The sequence below is a fragment of the Chiroxiphia lanceolata genome, chromosome 15 (genome assembly GCF_009829145.1).
Source record: "Chiroxiphia lanceolata isolate bChiLan1 chromosome 15, bChiLan1.pri, whole genome shotgun sequence".
NCBI lineage: Eukaryota > Metazoa > Chordata > Aves > Passeriformes > Pipridae > Chiroxiphia > Chiroxiphia lanceolata.
The window spans coordinates 5254281-5266982 of record NC_045651.1 but is presented as its reverse complement, the minus strand read 5'-3'; the positions used below and the strand labels follow the sequence as shown (position 1 = coordinate 5266982).

Here is a 12702-nt window from a genome sequence, read left to right as displayed (position 1 = left end):
CTAAAGATGGAGCTGAGGCTGCTGCAGAGCAGCTCCTGTGGTTTTCATGCAATCCCACTGCATTTTTCCATGAGGAATTGTTTCCTTTCCCTGTCCTGCAATGTAGGTGTTGAACTCCAGTTAGTCTGCACTGTTCTTGACCCACACCATCATAGAATCATCAAGGATGGAAAAGACCTCTAAAAGTCCTTGAGTCCAAGCACTATCCAGCACTGCCACATCACCACTAAACCCCTTTGGGGGCTGTTACTGAAATCAGTGGAAACCATAAAACATGTGACAAGTGGCCATGGAACACTTAGGCTATTGAGGGATACTTTTATTTTGCTATCTCCTCTAATGAAACCTTAATATCCCTGCCATTGAATTTACATGACAGATCTAGCAAATAGCCTAGAAAATGATACCATTAATTAAGAGATTCCTTAAGGACTGGGTGCAGATACAGGAAAATGTGCATTATGTCACCATTCAGCAAAATTTATTCTTAAAATTATGGCCATCAATGCTGGTACACCTATTCTTAAAAGTAAAATCTGCATTTGTAGGTAAGACTGGAGGCTTGTTTCCAGCATTCTGATATTGTAAGGTTTGTTAAGTTGCTCAGATACAGGCAGAAAAGTAAGCATATTTAATACATCTTGTTGAATAAATTTTATAAAATATTACTGTGATCTGTGGTTCACTAGGTTATATCTGAGGCTTTGCTGAAGTGGAATTGTCATGAAAAATAGTATGGACTTGATTCATGATTGCATTATTCCTCTTCCACACTGATATAGCTACATTGAAAATAATTGGCTTAGACCAATGGGGCATGAAAAGGATTCAGGGATGAATTTGGCTCTGTTTCTTGAAATGAAATATGTGCCATTTTCTGTTCAGCATTTGCTGTACCTTAAGAAAAATCATAAGGAAAATTGCATCAAATCACACTATTAAAAGAAACATTTTCTTGTTCTGTGCAGTAGAACTGATGTGAAACATTTATGTGTTCAGAATTTTTTCAAAAGCGCACTTTTTATCCTTGCCCTGTATTTAAAAATTGATAACCAAGGGGAAAAGCTGTTGAGTTATAAAAACAGGGTTGTTTTTTTTTTCTTGTGATTGTGTCATCTACTGCTAAAACATAATTGAACTCAAGGTTTGCATTTGCAAATGACCTTGACTAAAGTTTTGCAATTCAAAGAATTCATTTAATGACTTAGACTGTCTGGAATGCCAGAATCATTTTATGGGGCAAAACCTATGTAGCTCCTAGTGAGGACCCTCTGTTTGACAAAGTCAGCAGGTGACTCTTTCTGCTTCTTATGGGATGATTTTAGACTCTGTTTACAGAGAAAATCAGTATGAGGCAGCAGTTCAGAGTGAGGCTGAATGATCTTAGGAGTCTTGTTCTTGCCTATGGCTCAAAGAACCAGCTTGTAAACCCTCTGGAGGTACCTGGCTCACCAGCCTCCTGGAACCAGTAGCCCTTTATTGGCCCCAGCTTTGGGAATAGTTTTCACTCTGTTGCTTTCTGCATATGGAGCCTGGTTTATGTGATGAGGATGACATTGCTGGGTTGTGCATGCTGCATCTTCTGAGCACTGAAATAGTTCCTACAAGGGTAAAGATGGCTGTAGCCTGTGCTTGGTGCATGTAATTCCCTGGCTCACACCCCTGTGCTGTCTTGGTTATGGAAAGAATAAATAATGTATTTCTGCCTGTCAGTCCCCTTTGCTCCCTCCTCTCTTCTTCCTCCCTGCAGGCTTAGGTTTTCTCCTTGACTCAAGTTTTTAAACTTTATTGGGTATTTCTGAGTGCAAAAGGAGAGAAAAGGACAAGAGAATGATTACATACCTTTAAGTGCCTGAAGATGAAAATCCTCAGTCTTAATTTCTCACCTTTAAGCCAATATCCATTTACTTCTTAAATAAATACTTTCCCAGAAGCATTAGTGAAAAAAAAAAAGCAGCAGCCTGTGTGGATGTCCCCTTGTAAGCCTTGGGTCTTATCCCAGTGGTGCTTACTCAGATGTGTGTCATGTGCTGACTGGGAGAGTTCACTGCACATTTGAAGTACAATCACGAGTTTATGGAATATATGTTGTTCTTTCTAGCAAGTTCTTTATAGTTTATTCTTTAGGGATCTTCTAAAAGGCATAAATCATTGCCTTATGATTGCTATTCAGAGTAAGCTGCCTGGCTGTATCTCTCAGTACCCTTCCCCAGATTCCCCTTTTCCATCTCCAGCTGTATCTTCCTGTGAGTATACTCAGGTAGGAAGACAGAATAAAGAGGAAATGATAAAAATAATTTCTCTCTTTCAGAATACTGCTCCCCAAGTAGTGTAGTTACTTGTACAAATAATATGGGTGCTGTTAAAACCCACAGACAAGAGCAGTAGGTAGTGGTTATGTGGTGTATCATTGCTCCAGACGGGGTTGTCTCTACAGACACAGGGCAATGAAACAACAGGAACTGGAATGCAGCTCTGACTCCCTGCTCCATGAGAAGTGGGGAGCTCTGGCTCCTGGTTTCATAGCCAGACAGATTAGTCCCAGTAGTTTTTAAGCTTGTACCCGTCAATCAGGCAGATTCTAAATGGACCATGGGTTTGGACAGCAGCTAGATAGGGAATATAATCCTTTGCTTGCTGGAAGAAGAATTGGATGGCATTAAGAGGCTTCAGCCTGCTAGATGTTTGTTTCTGGGTTTCTTAATACACCCTCTTGTTAAGAGTATATGTTCATCAAAGTCTGCTCTTTATCTCCACTCACAGAGATGCTTGAAAATAGATGAAACACAGATCAAATAAATGTTTTCATTTTAACCTGGGAAAAAATATACATGATTTAAAAAATAATTAAAATGGAGCTTCCCATTATTCCCAGTGCTATTGTGAGAACTGGGCTGAAAGCCACACAGTTCCTTCCTTGCCAAAATGGGGCATAACCAAGTTTGTTTAGCAGGCTTTTCATGAGTCAGTCCTTACACTGAAAGCTCCTATCCTGTCACATGTTTTTAAATGCTTCGAATGTAGGAAGCCTGCTGCAGGTGGTATCAGTAGTTTTACTGATCTGAGGCCTTGGGCAAATTCATTTGAATTGCTTTGAAACTGCATATTCAAAATTCAATAAAATAAGAGGGTCTGATGGTGCAGCTGCAGTATATCCCCTCCAGCTGGGTTAGCTGAGATGTTTCAAGGCCCTGGACTAGCAAAGCCTGGGTGTGATGTACAGATTATACAGATAGCTGCCAGGGAAGAGGTTTTGGCAGGCTAGGTGCAGCAATACCCCCTGCCAGCAGACTTGGGAGTGAGTAACAGTGGCTCTCATGATATGTGGCATCTTTTGCTGGCTTTCCTAGACAGAAATTTGTTGGTGCAATAGTGGCAGCAGGCCAGTGGGAGGGGATTGCCTCGAGGGCAAAGGGATGGAATGTAGGGAAAACAATAAACCCAAAAAGCTCCAGTTGTTTAGAAAGCGATTGGCCATCCTGAATGCCTTGGTGGGGCTCCAAACTGAACCGTGCTGTGGGCGGGATTCGTTAAATTGCATTCAGAAATCATATTTGCCCTTGGGCAAATACCCTTGCTTTTATGCATACCAGGCAAGTCACGTGCACCAAAATGGAATTCACATGGTGCTTTAGTCAAAAAGCTAATGTCAGTCATCATACCTTTTATGCATATCCAATCCCTTGGTTCTTTATGCCCATTTAAATATGCAGAAGTGCTTTTTATTATTACCTTGCCCGTAAAGCACCGAGATAGATATATAGGCCATGTAATTTATTGCAGTATAGGCTCTTCTCTGCATATGTATTCAGCACTTACAAATACAAATTAAAATCATAGGCATAAAATATTTTGGTTGTTGGGTTCTGATTTTCTCAGATTTCTGCTGTTAAACAGTGGAATTAATTCCTTTTATGCACTGTGCATCCACACTTTCCAAATAACTCCTTCAGTAGCAGTACATGGCTTATCTTTGTAGCATTGTAGTGCTGGTATCCGTGTGAGCAGCACAGTTCTGGCCCAACCAGCACAGTGCCTAAAGGTGAGATAATCAGAGAATACATGCAGGGACGTTATTTGAGCACCATATCGTTGGACTGCACAGTGTGTCCCTCGTTACTGAAAGGGCTACCATGAAATTTAATTTAGGATTTTACAGGCACGTTTTGAATTGGAAATCTCTGTAATAACTTTCCCTTTGCTCAGCCTTTTAACTGTGAAATTCAGTTGGGGAGTTTTGAAGCAGCAGGTAGTGTCGCAGCACTCTGGAGGGATTTTGCCAGGATTCAGCTAAAGTGCTTGCAAGTGTCATTTCCATATTTAACTAATTTCAGTTTTTAATTAGCTCCATGTGAAAAATGAGAGTTCACGCTGAGCTAAGCTGTCAGCATAGAGTCTTGTTTCCTTTCTAGCCTCTCAGGACAATTATTGCAGCATCCCCTGGTTTTTTCAATGAGAGTGCTTAGCCACTGCACGGCTCCGTCCCTCCCATTGTTCCCCGCCAGGAGCAGGGGAGTGTGTTGTGTCTAGCTTGCTAAAATGGAGAAGATAAGTTCTGAAAATATTTCAAACACAAAATTGGTTCAGTAAAGGTTCAAAGAACTTCACAGGTCTGGCTCAGAAACATCCAGCAGAATGGAATGAGCTCCCTGCTCAGACCTCCCTGGCACTGCAGTCGGTGACATTGTTCCGAGCAGTGTCTGAGCATTTCAGCTTCATTACTTACTTACTGCATTGACCAATATTGTGTTTCAGAAAGCACAGTGTGAAAACAGGTTTTTCATGGGGCTTTCTGCAGCCAGAGTGGTAACAATGCAGTGCTCCAGAGACTGTTCATCCCGAAGGCCTGTGGTCCTCTATGAAAAAAGAACTGCTTTTGTATAAAATTCTATCACACAGTATAGGGATGGAAATTTGTTAATCCTGCATCTCAGCTGACAATTTACCTCTAGGGACCCGAATGCAAAAGTTAAAACAGTTTTCAAGAATGAAGTGAGAGCTGCAGTTCATGTGAACTCTGCAAAGCCATGGGATGTGAACAGGTTTCTGAAACGGTTTTATGAACTCACAGCAATCCTGAGTTACATTGGCATGACTGTCATATAATACCATTGTTATTTTTGAAAAAATGCAGTCATTAAATTGTCAATATTACATTTCAACGGAAAAATTGGTGAAATAACTCTGTAGGTGTTATCTCAGGGTTGGTTTGGGGGGTTTGAGGTTTTTTTAAAACCTGTCCTCGAAGGTGAGCTTTGTAAAGATGTATGAATAGGTTTGGTAGTGCCTTCATTTTTATTTCAGTTCATATACTAGCAAAAAAGAGGTTGTGTGTGGTTTATTTCTCACTAATTAGTAAGGACAGCCACTTCCAGTAGACAGAAGCAGATTTTCCTCTATTAGACCATAAAATCAAACGCATCTTTTTCAAGTCAAGATGGAGGAGGGAAAAAAATCTCAGCTGTGGCACTTTCTGGGTTCTTAATGTTCGTAATGTTGTGAAAGAAGAAGGTAAATACATTGCAGAAACTTGTCAGATACAGTGACACTGAGGAGTTACCAGTCATTTTTCTTTCACGTTATTGAGGAGCTGCTTTGATACCTGCTACCAAGATGAAGCAAATTCTTGAAAGGAGGGGGAAAAAAAAAAGGAAAATAAATTTCATAGTGAAGAGTGAGGCTGAAATGCTAGATAGATTTTCAATATAGTTTAGGGTTTGGGGTTTCTTTAAAATATAGTACTTCATGTTTCATCCATCAGAGGAAAAAGATATATAATCCTGGTTTGGTTGTCAGCCAGCTGGATGTAACAGACATGAAGAAGTAGAACTTGAGCTTTAGCTGTGAAGTACTAATGTGTATTTCTAGCTACTGTATATTTTATTTTGCCCCTTGTAGTGTGAGTTGTCTTCTCTTTGAAGGATAATTCGCAATTGTTTTATTGGTCTTACTAAATAAAGTTGTTACATACATTAAAATTTATTGTATTAATCATTTAACACAACTCAGTTATGCGTTACAAAGTGTATGTAATTGAAGGCAAAGGTTTTGGAGGGTATGCAATCTAGCTCATATTTTATTCTGAGATTCATTAATTAATTGTATACAGTGATGTATATGCTAATGCATTATAGCTCGTGTCCAATTCACCCTTCAGTTCAAACTGTTGACTTTGCAGGGTGGAGTTTTTTCTGGGTTGCATTGCTGTTGCTTGTAAAAACCAGTATTTTTTTCAGCCTTTGTTATGATATTCACAGTCTCAAATACTTAAAAATAAATAGAGTTGTTCTGAAATGAAGCTCTCTCCACTGAAGTAAGTGACAATTTTGACCTTGATGACAATGGGCCTTGATTTTAAAGCTCTAAGCTGACTGATGATGAGCATTCTGCATTGCTGACCTCAGGCAGTGGAGTTGGCTGCTGCCATCATTTTGTATGCAAGGAAAGCTTCATTAGAGTGATCAGGTATCAGATGCTCTGTACATTAGGCTGGAGTCATTTTTCTGTTGTGGGCAGCAGCTCCATCTGTAACAGTGATTTCTGCAATCTCTGCAGAGATTTATTTTTTTTTTGTTATGTCAGAAGATCAAATTGAGTCTTAAAACCCCATGTTATTAAAAGCAATTTGAGATATAATACATAAAGAAAATTAATACAAATATTAATATTTCATTAAGTGTATCTTATGATGATGTTCCTTAGATTAATTGTGATGTAGGTATCCAAATTAACTAAAAATGTCTTCCATTATTCATGGTGCACAGTGCTTGAAGTGGACTGACATAGACTGGTGGGCTGTCATGATGTTTCTTGGAGCTTCAGGTGCATATGTAAGCTTTTTTTCCTTCCTATATTGGCTGATGAAATAGTATAACAGGATGTTTTGGTGATGCAACTGATAATTTCAGTCTCTGGAAGCTATAAAATTTTTGCTATAAGCATTGTTTTTCCTGTGAAGGCAATATAAGCAAACTTCAGACCTGGAAATCTGCCAAGAGTAAGACAGGCATAAGATTGGAAATAGTTCTAGTAAACTCATTATGGGACATGATTAACAGAAATCATGAAAGGACAATGGAAAAAAAATTCTCAAATATGTAGCTGAAGTCCACTTTGATAACTGTTTATTTTTTTAAAAACTGCCACTAAAAAAAAAAAAAAAACAATCCCCACAAAAGAATATGAGTTACATGGTTGTAACTGGCTGGCTATGTAAGATATTTATCAAATAAAATCTGTATATTTGATTTTCATATGTTTCTATTCTGGCTCAGTAGGAAATCTAAATCACAATACATTAATAATGGCAGCTTATAAAAGGCTTATAGAAAGTCTAAATCTGCTTAGATGCTAAATACAATCTGTACCTTTATGTCAGTATCGAGATATGATTTAGGTTAGGTTTATATATACCTTTTGAAGCATATTGTGAAAGAAGTATAAACAGTTTATAGTGTTGAAAATGAATGAGAAGCTTTGGGAGAAGAAATCATCTTTACTTTTCATCTTTGGATTTATTTCCTCTTTGTAATGAACTTTTAACTCCAATAATTACTTTGTGTAGAGAGTAAAACCTTAAACTTTATCATTCATGCAGTGGTTTAAATTGTGATTTTTATCAGGTGATTAAATTAATTCCGTATCATTTCTATTAGAGGAAGAATATACCCTGTGATTAGAAATTACACCTTTTTTTACTGTGGACAGAGATGTGGCCATTCATAATCATGCAATTTCACTTCATTTAGTGTATGCAAGGGAGTAATAAAGGTAAAAACTATTTTCTTATCAATGTGGCTAACAATCAGAGGCTGAGTCAAGGTCTGAATGCTTTGGAACAGTGAGATTATGAAAATCTTGTTCAACATGTTTGTAGAGATTAGGGCAGTTGCAGTTGCAGAAGATGAACGTAGTCGAATAAATGTTTGACATGATATCCCTGAGGTTTATGATCAGTATTAAAAGTAAAGCAGTTATTCTAATCCTTGTAAGTTCAGGCCTCAGTGATTTGCAAGAGCACATCTGTGTCTATATTCCTTGAAACACCAGTTTCGAGTCTCGTCTAGGTTCTTCCTCTCCTTGGAAACAGAACAAAGATGAGCTGGCTACTTTGTTCACGATAATGGTGTCTTTTAGGTGTGAAATTAAAATTGGATTCAATTTGCTTTGTACTAGCATTGAATGCTCACAATTACTCAGGAAAAAAAAAAATAAAATGAAGGTTTTCCATTGTTTTTGAGTTAAGAGCATCCCTTTCTGCTCTTCTAAGCTCGTTTCGAAAGTGGCAGTATTTTGGCAGGGCTGGTAAAGTGGATATTGTATAACGTGATTAGGGACCTTCCATGCTGAAAGATGCTCTATTGGGTAAATAAAAATATATACACTTTTCTTATTAGTTCCAGCCATCTAGTTCAGATGCAAGAGCAAAAAGATTGGAGCCTTGACTCCTGAAATTGCCATAAGAAGTGAGTTCACGTTGCACAGTCTCAGGAGCTGATTAATCGTGTGCCAGCTCTCTACGCTCTGTACAATCTAAGGCCTGTCATGAGAATAAATGAATAGTGCACTGTATTCTGCCTCTCTTTTAAGGTCTTTGTCGTGAGATTCCAGATTCTGAAGGCAGCATGCAATGCTGTTACCCTTCTTGTGACAAAAAGATTGCTCAAAGTGGCACAAAATCAAAACATTTCAGTAAAGAGGACTGAAACGGGAAAAAGTTGAAGTCTAATCCAGGGATTTTTTTTCTAGCCCATCAGAGCAGTGACTGAGGAACCAACACCCACCCAAGGTACAACTCATGTTCCTGCAGGCTGGAGCTCTGCTGCCTGTTGTTTTCCTGGGAATTGGGTGTTAGGTCTTCACATCCTCCAGTTCCTCCCACCCCCAAAGCAGCTGCAAGTGTGTGTAAGCTTTTCAAGTATTTTTGGAAGTAGAAAAACTGAAGATGGAAATAGAGGAATGAACTTTCAAAGCATTGCATGGCAGATAAGCACACAAATCACATTACTACTAATGGGATTTGTGGGTATATCTTTCATGCTGTGCTCTGAAAATCCATTCCATTCAGTTTACTGACATGTACAGGGAAAAGAAATCAGTCAGCTTGGAGGAAGGGGGGTGATCAATTTAAAAATAAATTTACCTTTTTTGGGTCCCCCTGTTTCTTCTGTGTGAACACAATGATAAATGAAACATCTTATAGCCCTCCTTCCATCTCCTTTTTCCTCTTTAATAACATTTATTCAAAAGAAAGCAATTAATTCCTAGCAGAAGTTTTGCTGCTGCTGACAACAATGCCCTCATTTGTAGATCCTTTATGGTATTTCTATAAAACACTTCCTGGGCTGGATGCTTTAAAGCAGAAGCCTTGTTCTAAACAGTTTATTGTCTGAAAGAGTTTACATGCTGAGGGTGAAATTATGCCTAAGGATTTCTTTCTTATGTTGAAGATTGTGTGAAGTCAACTTTCCTCTCCATTGTGTTTCCAAAAAGGCACAATGTTTCCTGGTGAGTGGAAGGAGCACGACTGACATTTGTACCTTGGAGAGGGGTGCTGTGCTCAGCCCCCTTCCCCAGCAAAAACTCTCCAAAGCTGAGGGTCTGCCTCTGATTCCCTCAACTAACATACCTGGAAGTGAGGTGCTGAAATTCCACTTTACTGTGTCTGTGGTTGCAGGAACTCTCGGGATGAGAGAAGCCCAGAGCTGGATTCTCTGCAGCAGCGAGGAGGCCAGCAGGAACGGCAGCCTGAGATTTCTTATGTTCATTGTTTCATAACCTTACTGGTTAATCAGTCCTCATGGCTTTCCTCTTGTAGCCAGGAAATAACACTGTCATTCTCTTTGGAAAGTTACAAAACCTTGTTGTTGTTATTTTAAGTATGAAACTGTTGCAGAGCTCAGGCAGAATTAACAAGAACATAAACTTGTGGCTGGGTAACATGCAGAAGCTTGTATGTGGGTAACAATATAAGCTTAATTCAATTGATGGAAAAGTGGAGAAAAACATGCTTTAAGATATGAAAATGCGCAACAGTGCCATTATGGTTAATGGAATTCTCCATTTTCAGCATTGTAAACTAAAAAAAGTGACTCTGAGAAGTGAGAGGTCTTGTTCAGTGTTATGACTAGGATAAATCAGACAGCAAAATGCTTCTTTTTTTGTGCTCTCTAGCTGTAATACAGGCAGACCTATTGTTTTATTGAAAATAGTGTGATCTGTTAATTCCTGAATTTGTGTATTTTGATAATGCTTTAAATGGACTTCCCAAATGAACTTTTGATTTTAATTTATTGAGAAAACGTAGTGCACAGCAAATAGCATAGTGATGATTAAGATGAATTGCTGAGAATGAATGACCTTGAAAGTAAGCCATCTATTTGTTGTTGAGCTTCAATGGTCACAGTCAATAAGCAGGACTTTTTGCATACATTTCACAACAGAAGTATTAAATTTAGATCAAGTGATCTATTTTTGAAACGCTACTTTAACCTTGCCTGCTAACAGTTGAATGCTCACAAGTAGAGGAAGCAATATAATCAGGAATACATCCAAATGTTTTATATGAGGCCTGTAGGATTCTTAGTCATTAATATTAGAACACGAGTTCATAAATACCCCAAGTATTGGTTGGTAGTCCAGAGAATTTTTTTTTTTGAATGATCTTTAATCTCTGGTGTCAACTCTGTAAAAGTTAAATCTTTATCTGCTGTGTCCTCGAGATCTCCAAGAAGATATTTTGAAAATGCATCCCTCATAATTATAACTGACTCTGCTGTGCTATTATTTAAAGAGAGTATTTACTGTTGTGCTGATGAACAGCTACACTGGGTAGAGAAACTTGCACAAACATTGTGGCATGACAGCAGTTGCCATTTATGTCCTACATTCTCAGCCTAAAAAAAGCATGCAGCTTCTAGGAAATGCTTTATGGCATAAAAATTCAAGGGTTTGCCTGTGATGTGTCATAGTAAACGTTCCCTAGGTTGTCTGGGCTGGTGGATAGGTAGGGATGTGCTGTGATACAAAGCAGGGGATGAGCTTGTATCAAACACTTCAAGAAGCACTGGGACTAGTGGATACACCAAGGGGTGTTGTATATGTGTAGGAACAGCTGTGTTGGGTTGGATGTGTCAAGTTTAATTTAATTTGGCTCCAACATCCAAAAATGGTTATCCTGTAAGAACAGGCAAAGCATGTATGCACTTTTCCCTACTGATCTTCCAACCTCTGGTCCTTCTAGGTCTTTTCTGAAATGAGGAGTGGTGGCACAACAATATTCCTTGCTTTGTTCACCCTTCCCATGATTTCCACGATTCACGACTTGACTTGAAATTTTCAGGGAACTTTGTCATCTAGCCCAGGACTTCTCCTCTGTTTGATAACAGTCAGCTCAGAGGTCATTATTTTATACGTGGAGTTAGGATTACTCCTCTCCAGTGTGTGCTATTTTATTTTAACTGGGTTTAAAATTCATCTGCCATTTTCTGGCCCAGTAGCTCGGTTATGTTATGTCCTTGTGCAGTTCTCGGTCAGGCCTCTTCTTGAATAATGCAGATCATGCCCCCTCCCTGCACAGCCTGGTTTCCATTTGGAATTTCTATTGTATCACATATGATAGGTTTGGATTTTTCAAACAGCACTTGAGACATTCCTGTAGATAATATATCAAAAGTGGCAGACGTCCACCCAGCAAGCCATGTGGCTTTTGTTTTAGAAAAAGGCATGGGAATGTGATGAATTTTTCTCTTGGATACCCTCAGGAGGACTCTGACATCCTTGTCACAGTCACTCTAGGTGTTCAAGGAAAAACAGAAAGTTCTGGCAGTTAGTCCTGAATTTGAGGAGAGATGTCATTATTTTGCTAGCAAGGAAAGGTGCTGCTTGTTCACATTGTTTATTTTAAGACTGCTTCTTTTAAGTAACGAGACTCATATTCTTTGGGAATGATTTTTCAAGCACTTTATTATATGTTAAACTGGAGGATTGAAGGTTACAGATCCTGGAGACACTGTCCCTTTCTGCCAGTAACATAAAATGGAAGGGCTTCAGTGTAACTGAGTTCAGGTGTTTGGATGCAGTGGCTTTCTTTGAGACACCTGCCTCAGCCATTGTCAGAGTGTCATCCCCCATTCCAGCTGCATCCTGACAGTGCTTGTGTGGCTCCTGCTGCACATGTGGCTGAAGGCTGGCCTACAGAATTCTGGAGCAGAGGATGGTGTCAGCCTCTGTAAATCATCCACAATTTACTGAAATCTTTGTCAGAAATAGTTGTTGCCAAGATCAAATTCTGTGGGAGAGGCCTTTTGCTGATTGTCCCCAATGGTGAGATACCTTGCACTTAAGTAACACTTGCAGACCTGCCCATCCAACAAAGCCTCGCTGCCCTCTGTGTTCAGCTTCTGTTAATTGTAAGACACGTTAACAAAATATGGCAAAAATCTCAGCTGAGATTTAGTTCAGTAAATTTTGATTGTCTGTGTGTGTTGGTGAACTGCCTTGTAACCTACTCAGGTGTGAGAGGCTTCTGACTTCCCTTGTTACAGCCGCCCAAGGATCCGTGCTCCTCAGCAGAGACCCAAAAGCAGTAGTTAGTTAGGATCAAGTGGAGTGTTTTCAGGCACCGTGCAAGTTTTTCCCATGCAGTTCCTCAGCTGCTGTTTTCTGACTTTCAGCCCCCTGCTATTCCTGTCTCGGGCATCT

At 39.3% G+C, this 12702-nt stretch overlaps 1 protein-coding gene and 1 long non-coding RNA gene across 15 annotated transcripts in view; both read left to right on the top strand.

The window, feature by feature from the left end:
- TENM2 (teneurin transmembrane protein 2) overlaps positions 1-12702 on the top strand; it is a 634310-nt gene that overhangs the window by 490466 nt on the left and 131142 nt on the right. The window lies entirely within an intron of this gene.
- LOC116794149 lies at positions 549-8829 on the top strand. Its single transcript, XR_004359711.1, has 3 exons — positions 549-621; positions 6765-6822; positions 8749-8829. It is a non-coding gene; the product is annotated as an uncharacterized LOC116794149 (long non-coding RNA).